This window comes from Podarcis erhardii (assembly GCF_964252035.2).
Source record: "Podarcis erhardii genome assembly, chromosome: 5".
Classification (NCBI taxonomy): Eukaryota; Metazoa; Chordata; class Lepidosauria; order Squamata; family Lacertidae; genus Podarcis; species Podarcis erhardii.
In genome coordinates, this window is record NC_138509.1 from 89,940,394 (window position 1) to 89,952,173 (window position 11,780).

The window sequence follows — 11,780 nt, forward strand, 5'->3', positions numbered from 1 at the left end:
TCTTTGGATGAAGCATGGTATACAAATTAAATAAACACATAAATAAAGCAGGGGGCCACCACTGAAAACCCTTGTGTTGCCGCCCTCCAAACCACTATGGTGTCAGGTGACCTGACTTCAAAGGAAAGAAAGGTTTGCTTGGAACTTCTGAGAACAGCCAATCAGTAAACCTCCATTGTAGCAGGGCGGGGCTCCTCTCAAGAGCTCCCATCCCAGTGTGTGCTGGAGCCAATCCCAGTGTGTGCCACATTTCGAAGGCCCCCAAAGACCACCCCTGCTTGCCAAGTAACAACTGGAAGCATTCTTTAAGGACCCTGATTGTGCCTTTGTCTTTACCCTTTCCACGCATGCTACCACACATGGTGGCAGGCATGGCGCAGCTGCACATGGCTTGGGGAAAGCAACCTTGCGGGTCAACGTGGACTCCTGCCAAGCCCAAACAGACCTCCTTACTGCTGCTATAGTCCCCCACTACAACAGAAGGGGCACAGCCAATGTAGTGCCTTCCAGGTGTTTTTTGACTCCCAGCTTCTACCAGCCTGGCCAATGGTGAGCAGGAATGGAAGCTGTAGGCCTGCAGCATCTGGGCAACTTTCCTATCCCTGGTACAGGCCTCCTGGCAAACAGCAGGGAAGCTTTTTGTCATTTGGAGGAGACTGCTGCCACCTTCTCCTCCTCTGATATACATGGGCAGCAAGGCTAGGACCCACATACCTATGGGACCACCTCTTCTGGTATGCCCCGTGGAGGACCTGAAGGTCCACAAATGACAACACATTGGAGGTCCCAGTCACAAGGTGGTTAGATTGGTTGCAACTAGGGCCAGGGCCTTTTCAGTACTGGCCCTGACTTGGTGGAATGCTCTGTCACAAGAGACTAGGACCCTGCGGGACTTGACATCTTTCTGCAGGGCCTGCAAGACAGCTGTTCTGCCTGGCCTTTGGTTTGGACTCAGTCTGACCCTTATGTAATTTTACTGTTGTTAGCCACCCTGAGCCCAGCTCTGGATAGGGAGGGTGGAGTACAGTGGTACCTCGGGTTACAGATGCTTCAGGTTACAGACGCTTCAGGTTACAGACTCTTCTAACCCAGAAATAGTACCTTGGGTTAAGAACTTTGCTTCAGGATGAGAACAGAAATTGGCAGCGGGAGGCCAAATTAGCTAAAGTGGTACCTCAGGTTAAGAACAGTTTCAGGTTAAGAATGGACCTCCAGAACGAATTAAGTTCTTAACCCGAGGTACCACTGTCTAAATAAAATTTAGTAGTAGTAGTAGTAGTAATAGTAGTACAATTTTGTGGTAGGCTTGTCACTTTGAGAATATGTCCGAGTCTACCCTAACATCATCTTCTTCCTGGAAAAGATGATAAAACTATTTTTTTACCATTGGAGATATTCTTACCCGAGAGAAGTATTGAGAAGGCAGAGTGGGTGAGAGATCTTCCCAAAGAAGGAGGGATTGTAGAGGAGGTGGAAAGAAGGAGAGAGAGAGAAGAAACTCCTGTAATTCAGATCTACTTTTCAGGAATGCAGTGGGACTTGGCAGAAAACACCATCTGTCAGTGGCAGAAAGTGTAAATTTTAATCTTATTAGGAATTCTCAGCTTAGGTGAGGCAATAAAAGCCTCAGCCGTTGCCAGTCTGCTGTGTCTATCTGTATACAAAGGAGGGGATTGATTTTTGCTAAGTACATGACTCCCAGAGCATGTGGCGCTGCTTGCACTATTAAAATAAAACCAGGCAAATCGGCAACAGCCAAAAGAAACCCTCACTGCACTTATGTGTCTCTGGAGAGCCGCAAAATGCTGTCTCAGAGATCTTTCTTCTTCCACCTTGCAATGGAAACAAAGTACCCGACAATAAGATTAACACTCTCCTTTTTTAAAAAACAAAAACAACAAAAAGCCAAGCTTCCTAGCAAGCGTTTTCAATGCCCATCACCTAATAGCAATTAGTCGCTGCTAAGGTTTGCCAGCTGCCAGGAATGCTACCTGCTTGCTCAGTATTTAAGCCTCAGGTGTGGCATCAGGTATTTTGTTGGCTAAACAACATTGTTGGAGACGAGAGGAGTTGTTAAAAAAAAAAATCATTTCCTATTAGCCTAGGGTGGCCATGTGACATCCTATTTGTTTGTTTGCTTGCTTGCTTATTATGGAATTTATATCCTGCCCTTCAATCCAGAAGAAGTCCAGGGTGGCAAACAATTTAAAAAGAAAAACAAATTAAAGTATTCCAAAAGGAATTACAGTTTTTTAAAAATGTAAAAACAGTTACGGTTAAAAACATTATTCCATCCAGTGATACCTGAAGAAGTAATGTCTGAGGTGAGGACCAGTTTTAGAAACTGTGTTATGAAAGCTAGGAGCTAAAGGGCACCTTTAAACCTAGATTGTGGGCGCTACAACGGAATGTCTAGGTGCCTTTTTTTGTAAGAATAATACAAAGCTGAAAACGAATGGACTGCAGCTAAAATCTTATATTCATTTTTCATATGGTCTAGTCCTCATCTGAAGACTGCAAAAAACAAAGCCATACTTCCCCTGCCTGCTCCCCTGATACAGTGGTACCTCTGATTATGAAATTAATTCGTTCTGGAGGTCCGTTCTTAACCTGAAACTGTTATTGACCTGAGGTACTACTTTAGCTAATGGAGCCTCCTGCTGCCACCGCACCGCCGCTGCGCAATTTCTGTTCTCATCGTGAGGTAAAGTTCTTAACCTGAGGTACTACTTCCCGGTTAAAGGTAAAGGGACCCCTGACCGTTAGGTCCAGTTGGGGACAACTCTGCGGTTGCAGCGCTCATCTTGCTTTACTGGCTGAGGGAGCCAGCGTACAGCTTCTGGGTCATGTGGCCAGCATGACTAAGCTGCTTCTGGCCAACCAGAGCAGCGCACGGAAATGCTGTTTACCTTCCCGCCGGAGTGGTACCTATTTATCTACTTGCACTTTGATGTGCTTTTGAACTGCTAGGTTGGCAGAAGCAGGGACCAAGCAACGGGAGCTCACCCCGTCGTGGGGATTCGAACCGTCAAACTACTGATTGGCAAGCCCTAGGCTTTGTGGTTTAGACCACAGCACCATCTGCTTCCCACTTCCCGGTCAGCGGAGTCTATAACTTGAAGTGTTTGTAACCCAAGGTGTATGTAACCCGAGGTACCACTGTATTCTTATGAAGGTCCCTTCTTCAGTCGTCAGAGAGTAGCTGGAAGTGGGGAAGCAGGAAAAGTTCCTCCTTTTGTCCCAGCAGTGGCAGTTTTGATCTGAAATCTTAGGCGCAGTACTACTCCCAGAGCTCAGAAACTGCTCGCACGAAAGAAATTCCCCGTCGCAAAATGCGCCCAGAACAAGGGGAGTTTCGAACACTGGTGAGGAGTTATATTTCTATATGTATTTATTTCGTTTCTGCTCCGCCCCTCCTCCCAAATGAGCACAGGGTGTCATAGAGCATAATAAAAATACAATCACTGTAACAAATGAAAACACTGAAAACAACTGTACAAAAACAATTGTCAGCTTAAAAACTGTTAAATATCACAACAGGCATGGAATATGGTAGGCGTGGGGAACCTAAGGCCAGGGCGTGAAATGTGGCCCTCTGGGCCTTTCTATCTGGCCCTTGGAACTCTCCCCAGACCGCAACCCCTCACTGGCGCTGCCTTGGCCTTTGGGTGTTTTTGGCTGACTGGAATGTGTCCTTGCACTCGGACTCTTGCTTGGCTGAATGGAGGATAGAGAGGGGTCGGTGACTGTGTCTGTAGTGGACATCTAAAGGCAGCCCCGTTTAGGGAAGTTTTAATGTTTGATGTTTTATCGTGTTTTTAATATTCTGTTGGGAGCTGCCCAGAGTGGCTGGGGAAACCCAGCCAGATGGGCAGGGTATAAATAAATTATTATTATTATTATTATTATTATTATTATTATTATTATTATTATTATTATTGAAACTAGCCTTGTATATGGAATGTCTGGGGCATTCTTGGTAAATAAAATAGTGACTGGAATCCTGTTCCTCAGAGTGTTTGTGATGGAATGAATGAAAGCCAAACCAACATTGGCCTGGACAAACCAGTGGTCAGACTCCTCATCTGTGTCATATGTTCAACCTATTCCACTGTCTGCCACCATTGCAATCACACCATTCATCTAAATGTCCAATCCAAATCTCATCATCATCTAAATGTGTGTGTGTTTTAATACTGTGTGTGTAATGAATTTCAATACTTGGTCAAATTTTGATCTCATGACTTGCAATGAGCAAAATGTTGCTGGCTCCGGCAATGCAAAATGGCCACAGATGAGGCCAATTGCCCTTTGCTGCTATGAAACAGCCTGACCTCTATCACACCTGGCACTCACTCTTTCCTGTGATTCATTTGTGTTATTCCTACAGGCTTTTCATATTATTATAAAACAGACCTGGTTAATTTATAACCGTGTGCTTTGGCAGTGATATGACCCCTAGACATATTTTCTTGCAAAGTTCAGTTGGAGTTGATAAGAACAAAGAAGGAGTTGTCACGCCCTGCACTATTCACTCCTAGGCTGTTACAGGCAGAATTAACAGGAACAGATTGTCTTGAATTTCCAAGGACTAATTATATCTGCTGTTTTTTGTGTCCTCCTTTGCTGTGGTGTCTTGAGGTTGTTGGGTTGCTGTTGTTTTTAGTAACAAATAAAAAACTTTAATCAAACAGGAAGTGTGGTTCCAATACCACATGGCCCAAACTGTTTATTTCCTCATGCAATTAATTTTCCCTGCATAATTTATTTCTTGGATTTCTTACCTGCCCTTCACCGTAAAGTCAGAAGCTAAGTTACGACAATATAAAAATACAAGATTAAAATCAATTAAAATAATTTACAAGCAGAAGAGGCCCATGCTTCCAAAATTATGTTGGCAATTAAGAAACTGCCCTTCCATAATAGAATCATAGAACTACAGAGCTGGAAGACACCCTGAGGGTCATCTAGTCCATCTCTGGTTTTATTTTTTTGGCATTCTATTTTACAGTACAGATCTATTTATGAGTGTTGTAAACCACTTTAATTTATTGTTAATAATAATAATAATAATATAAATATTTTTATAAACAAATAAATCAGGTTTCATAAGAACATAAGGTGATGGATCAGGCCAATGACCCATCTCACCCAGGCTCCTGTTCTCACAGTGGCTGACCACTGAAGACACACATCTGTGGGAAGCCTGCAAACTGGACATGAGCGCAATAGCACTCTGTTAAAGTCGAGGGTACAGATACAGTGGTACCTCTGGTTATGAACTTAATTCGTTCTGGAGGTCCGTTCTTAACCTGAAACCGCTCTGAACCTGAGGTACCACTTTAGTTAATGGAGCCTCCCGCTGTTGCTGCACTGCCGCCACGTGATTTCTGTTCTCATCCTGAGGTAAAGTTCTGAGGTACTACTTCCGGGTTAGTGGAGTCTGTAACCCAAAGTGTTTGTAACCCAAGGTGTCACTTCTTCAATAACTACATACCATCATACCTCTTGTTACATTCATTTCAGGTTATGTCTTTTCAGGTTGCATCCCACTGCGACCTGGAAGTACCGGGAAGGGTTTCTTCCGGGTTTTGCCACTCACGCATGTGCAGACGCGCAAAATGATGTCATGCGCATGTGCAGAAGCAGCGAATCGCAACCCATGTGTGTGCAGATGTGCAGACGCGGGTTGCATTCCTTTCAGGTTGTGAACGGGGCTCCGGAACGGCTCCCGTTCGCAACCAGAGGTACCACTGTACCCTTCAACTGTCATGATTAAATCATGGCATCCCATTTTGGGGTACTGCCAGGGACTGGACTGAGGAGGAATGGTGGGAGCCACCACCTTTTTTCTGAACCTTCCCAAGGGCAGGAGGACAGTATTGATTTAGAACAGTGGTTTGCAGAGGGGCATAGGCCAGAGGGGGAAAGCCGGGAGATACTGGGTGAGGAACAGCTAGAAGAGGAAACACCAGGAGAGAGACAGCTGGCAGATCCAGTGTCCTTGGACAACACTTGGAAAGTGATAGAATAGTAAGCGCAAGGACAACAAGCTCAGATTACCCGATGTAGGAGTGATGTAGATTAATGGGGAGGGAGGGGGTAAACCTTTAATGGGAGTAACACAATTTTTTAGAGAGATATGCATTCCTTTGTCTCTCGCTGTGATTATTAAAGAGCTTATCTGGTAAGAACGCTCCTTCCGTTTGATCTGTTTATTTACTGCCACCTGGAGAGGGATCCAATTTCCCCAAAGCCTGACAGAGACTGTGCTCTCACGTTCAGGGTGTGATCTTGCATAGGATTGCAGTGTCTAAAACCATGCATTTTGGGGGTGCTGTGATCTCACACAGTTCACATGACTCATGCAGGCAAGCATCTGGAAGATGTGCATCCCTGTTTTCTGCGGTAACTTGTTGGAGGGTATTATTATCTTATTATATTTACATCCTACCTTTCCTCCAGGAAAGATGGCATACATGGTTCTACCCCTCCCTGTCTCATTCTCCTAACAACCTTTTGTGGTGGGTTAGGCTGAAAGAAGAGACAGCTTCATGGCTGAGAACCTTGATCTCCTAGCTTCTAGTCCAGCATTCTAACCAGTACACCATACTGGCTCATGTCACAAAAGCTATACAATGAAAACGCCACATGCACCTCTGCAAGGAGGGAATTCCAGAGCTTAGCGGCTGCCACAGAGAAAGTCATCTCTTGGACCACCACATCATCTCCCCAAACTTCAGAGGGTGGTGGAACTTCCAGGAGGGTCTCTCTACTGAGCTTAACACTCAAGAGGGTCTGCAGAGAAGGAGATTTGTCTTTTAGATATTAGAGGTGTAACTCACTTAGGTTTTTGAGCACTCAGTTGATGGGTGACAACGTGCCTACTAGGCTTTTGTTAAAACAGACGAACGTTTCCAGAAGGGGATTTGGGGCATTTGTTAAAAAATAAATGGTTTCAAACATCACAGTCAATTTGCAAGCAGTACAGATTTATGCTCTTTTGGGGGGCTTCCTCAAATTTCCCCAGACATTTTTTTTTCCTGAGGAAAAACACTCAAATTCACTTTGAATTTTGCCTTAGGCAGGACACTGAGGGCAAGCCTGATATCAAACTCTTCATTAGATACCAATTTCTGGGATGCTGAACCAGACAGTTGCCTTTGTGCCTTGGAGCCCAGAGCTGGTCTGCTCCTAAGAGTTGTTGACAACCCATTCCATTTGCGACAGTAATGAGCAAAGAAGTTGAAACTCATCTCAGGAGGGGGTTCCACAGACAGTCAGCTGGCCTTGGGGTCATCTGAAGTGCAATGTCAGTACCGCTTGCATATACTAGTAGCCAGCCATGCTTTTTTCCCATTCTTTCCTAATACCCCAGGCTTCGATTGCTACTCAGTGGTAGGAATGGCAAAGACAGCTCTGCAACCCTGACCTTGTAGGCCGACCGCAATGACTCAGTGGCATGCTGCTGCTAAAGAGATTTTTTTTCCTTGGGAAATCATGAGCCACTGAATAATTTCCATTCCTATTATTATTCTAAGGCCTACGGCAAGATGACTGTGGTTACAAGTGGAGCAAGGATTGCATGTCACTCCCTTGAATGTTGAACTCTCTTCTGTGCTTGGAGTTAACAGTCTGAAAAAGAAAAATGTACAGAGCCAAATATAGCCCAGAAATTCTCCTACCCATCACAAGAATCTGTCTAAGGTATTAAATCTTCGCTGGTTTCATAAGCGATAAAGTGAAACGAAAACATTCCAGGCATATTCTCTCTTTAAGAGAGAGAGAGTGTGTGTCCTGTTGGGAACAGCAACAAAAAGAAGAGCAAGAGGAAAGTTTAGGGGAAATGGGTTGGTTTTTCCACTCCTATCAGGGTGGTGTAAAAATATGAGCCATAAGATTTCCAGAATAGACAAGATTCAGAAATAGCATCTGGGATGTTTTTCTCCTGATCTTCAGGTGCTTCAGGTGGCTGAGACTTTGATATACACAAGATACACCACTGAGCTTCAGGTGGTTCAGACTTTGATATACACAAGATACCAGAAATTTGGATGCCTCTCTTTGGATGTCTGAAGAAACACGGATGACGGCATTTGTAGTCCGACAACATTTGAAGAGTCACCTGTTACCAGTCTCTAGTGTAAACACAACAGAGTCAATTGATGCTGCGATAGAGGGCTCAGCCCCTCTTCCATTTGTTGCATGATTCCTAGTCATGGGTTCTTTTTTTGTCCCACAAATGTCAGTTGGCTTTTCTGCATATTGACTTTTGTTCCAATTCAGCAGTAAATAGCAGGTTTGTCTGGGGAAAGCAGCAGGACAACCCCCCCCCCCCAGATCTCTTGAATCCATGACTAGAAATCACGGGGCAAGTGTGGATGAGGCCAAGATAGGAAAGCTGGGCTTTTCCCTACAATTCACAGAAGCAAACCAAGATTGCTCCCAGTTGTATATTCTGTGAAGAAGAAGAGTTTTGATTTAATATTCCGCTTTATCACTACCCGAAGGAGTCTCAAAGTGGCTAACATTATCCTTTCCCTTCAACAAACACTCTGTGAGGTGAGTGGGGCCGAGAGACTTCAGAGAAGTGTGACTAGCCCAGGGTCACCCAGCAGCTGCATGTGGAGGAGCAGAGATGTGAACCCGGTTCACCAGATTACAAGTCTACCACTCTTAACCACTACACCACACTGGCTCCCACTGCGGGGAGCCTCTACTGGTTCTACCTCCCTGTGGGTATTTTTCCAGATAGCCTATGTTTCCTGCAACTGGAAGGCCATAGGTACTCCCTCCCTGATCTAACAAGGTCCCATCTTCTGTTTATTCATCTCTATTTGGCTTCTTTTCTACAGAATTCTGTTCTGCCTAGAATTCACAATGTTCATAATTTGAAAACTCATCTTTTCACTAATGTGGCGCTGTGGTCTAAACCACAGAGCCTAGGGCTTGCTGATCAGAAGGTCGGTGGTTCGAATCCCCGCGACAGGGTGAGCTCCCGTTGCTCGGCCTCTGCTCCTGCCAACCTAGCAGTTTGAAAGCACGTCAAAGTGCAAGTAGATAAATAGGTACCGCTCCGGCTGGAAGGTAAACAGCGTTTCAGTGCACTGCTTTGGTTCACCAGAAGCGGCTTAGTCATGCCGGCCACATGACCCTGAAGCTGTCTGCAGACAAACGCTGGCTCCCTTGGCCTGTAGAGCGAGATGATCGTGCAACCTCAAGAGTCGTCTGCGACTGGACCTAACGGTCAGGGGTACCTTTACCTTTACCTTTTTTCTATCTTGGTTAAAATTCCTTCCTTTTTCCTGCCTTTCCAGAGTGCAATACCACAGGCATCATCATCATCATCATCATCATCATCATCATCATCATTATCATCATAATGGCACAGCACTGAAATGTAGGTGCTATTTAGATCAATAATAATCTACATTATCATAGTTGGCATCTTTTAGCACTGAAGCCATATTCCCTGCCTGCAATGTCTGGCTGTTACTATAATTCTGTCCATTCTTTCCCACAATGGCTCTGCCCACAAGTGTTGACTCTGCAAAAAAATAAAATAAAAATAAAAATGGCAACATATGGTGAGTCCTTCCAGAGTTCCCTTGCTGGTTTTGTGATGTTTAGAAACAAACATTGGCAGTGGTTTTTCAAGAGAGTACTTGATGGTTGCTTTCTTCTTCTTTTCAGACGGTGTCAGTATTCTGTAAACTCTCCTTCCAACAGACTAGATATTAATTTTGGCACTTAAAATTGGACAGACTTGAGAAACGGGTCTATTCACAAATCACAACCTCTATAATTTATGAATGGTAGCTTGTTTGTAGTCGTTTCATAGACATAGGCATTTGTCCTGAAGCTTTGACGAAAGTGTCTGCTTCCCATGACCACTGAGATACCTCAAAACCTGTTCTGGTAGAGGCTTTTAAAACCAATTACTGTTAGCACGTTCAGTGGCCGAATCAACATTTTTTGTGACCTGAATAAGAGTTGTCAATTCCTGGCTATCTTAGGAACTTCTAACTCACCTGTCCTTCACCCCAGCAGGTGACTGTTTAAACAACTATTTTATTTCATTGCATGACATGGTTCCTATCCTGATCTCTCCCCGCCCGATAACTGCTCTTTGCAAAGTGAGAACAAAATATATTGAATGCATATACATATATATACATATATACATGCATACATACATATATATGTACACACACACATTTAACATTTCATCTAGTTTGGTCCTTTGGCAATTGACTGTTGTTTTTGATGGAATGTTGCATGGCAAAAGAAAAGGTATTTAAAAAAAGAATGTCAAAATTGAAAGTTTATTTACTGCCTCTCTGCAATTTCTGGTTTTTGAATGTGTCAGTACTCAGGTCTGGTCAAAACTATAATTTTGCTCTAGTACACACACACACACACACACACTCTGAATACACATACCCCCCCCCTTAACAATGGCCTGTGTAGATAACTTTTTGTTCGCATACTTTCTTGATTATTTCATTGCATAAATGCACCCTCTCTTCCAGCCTCCTCCCTCTGCTTTGTTGATTCAGGGAACATGGACTTAACCTTGACTTTGGGGTCAATGCTTTCTGCAAAGTGTACAGTCAGCAGAGAGTACGGGGGAAAATCAATGTGGAACATATTACCGAATATGATGCTCAGACATTACTGCTTGGAAGTCATGCCTGGAGATGGAAGCAGCAGAGGTTATTTTAAAAGGAGAGCATGTCAAAGGAGCTCTTTCATTTGGTGTGCTTGCTTCTTATTCTTCATCAGTTTTTGACCGCAGCCTCTCCTCTCTCTTTTGTGAAGAGGTTTCTTTTATGTTTCAGCCTTCAACTCACTGGGAGGCTAAGTGGAGTCATGGCTGTCTCCCTCAGCTTCAGTGGGGCTGGGTAGCTGGCAATGGAATTAATAGGCTAGTTTGTTATTTTGAGCATGTATAAACCAGTTGCTCAACAACTTCTCCAAGTGGTGTACAAGTCCTATTCTTTACAAAGCATGAATAAAATAAAAAAAAGAATTATTATTAATATTGATTTGCATGCTGCCCTTCATCCCTAAACCTCAGGGTGGTTCACAACTTAAAATAAGCAAACCAATTAAAAACAAATATACATAAAGCCATAATTAGAAATAAAGATAAAATCAAGATACAGCCTTACCCACTTTGGAAGAATGCCTGGACTTCGTTGAGATGGCAAATTTAACATGTTTAATTAGAGAAAAACCATGACTGACAGTTATTAAGGACTGGAAATTTGTTATGTACTTTTTGCGTGGAAAAGAAAATGAACTTGTAATAGCTGGATTTGAAGATTGAAAAAACACTGGTTTATAGTAGATAGAATGGTTGGGTCCTAAGGAGTGAATACTATATTTAGCTGCAGGACAGAGAGCCAGAAGTCCTCTTATTCTTCTTTATTTTTCTCTAATCTTTTTCTCTCTCTTTCTCTTCTCTTGCTTTCGCTCTCCTTTTCTTGTCTTTTTCTCCTTTCTGCCTTTCTTCTTATTTAGATTAAATAGCAGTTTAACACCCGTATATTATAAAAATATACTTTTGTAATGGGTATGGGTTTTGGGGGGTAAATCTCTGAATAAGTATCAATAATTTTGTAAATTGAGGGAGAGAGATAAATAAATAAATAAATAAAAATCAATGAAACCATCTAAGACAAATCTAAGGTCCCATCTGCACCATATATTTGTGGCCATGCGGAAAGACCTTTAGGACATCATAATGCTCTTGGGTACCACATGGATAACCCCAA

At 43.4% G+C, this 11,780-nt stretch overlaps 1 long non-coding RNA gene across 1 annotated transcript; it reads left to right on the forward strand.

Moving 5' to 3' along the window:
• The first annotated feature begins 424 nt into the window (after positions 1-424).
• On the forward strand, positions 425-10,975 carry LOC309342397. Its single transcript, XR_014156773.1, has 3 exons — positions 425-549; positions 7,542-7,707; positions 10,560-10,975. It is a non-coding gene; the product is annotated as an uncharacterized lncRNA (long non-coding RNA).
• Positions 10,976-11,780: the final 805 nt, after the last annotated feature.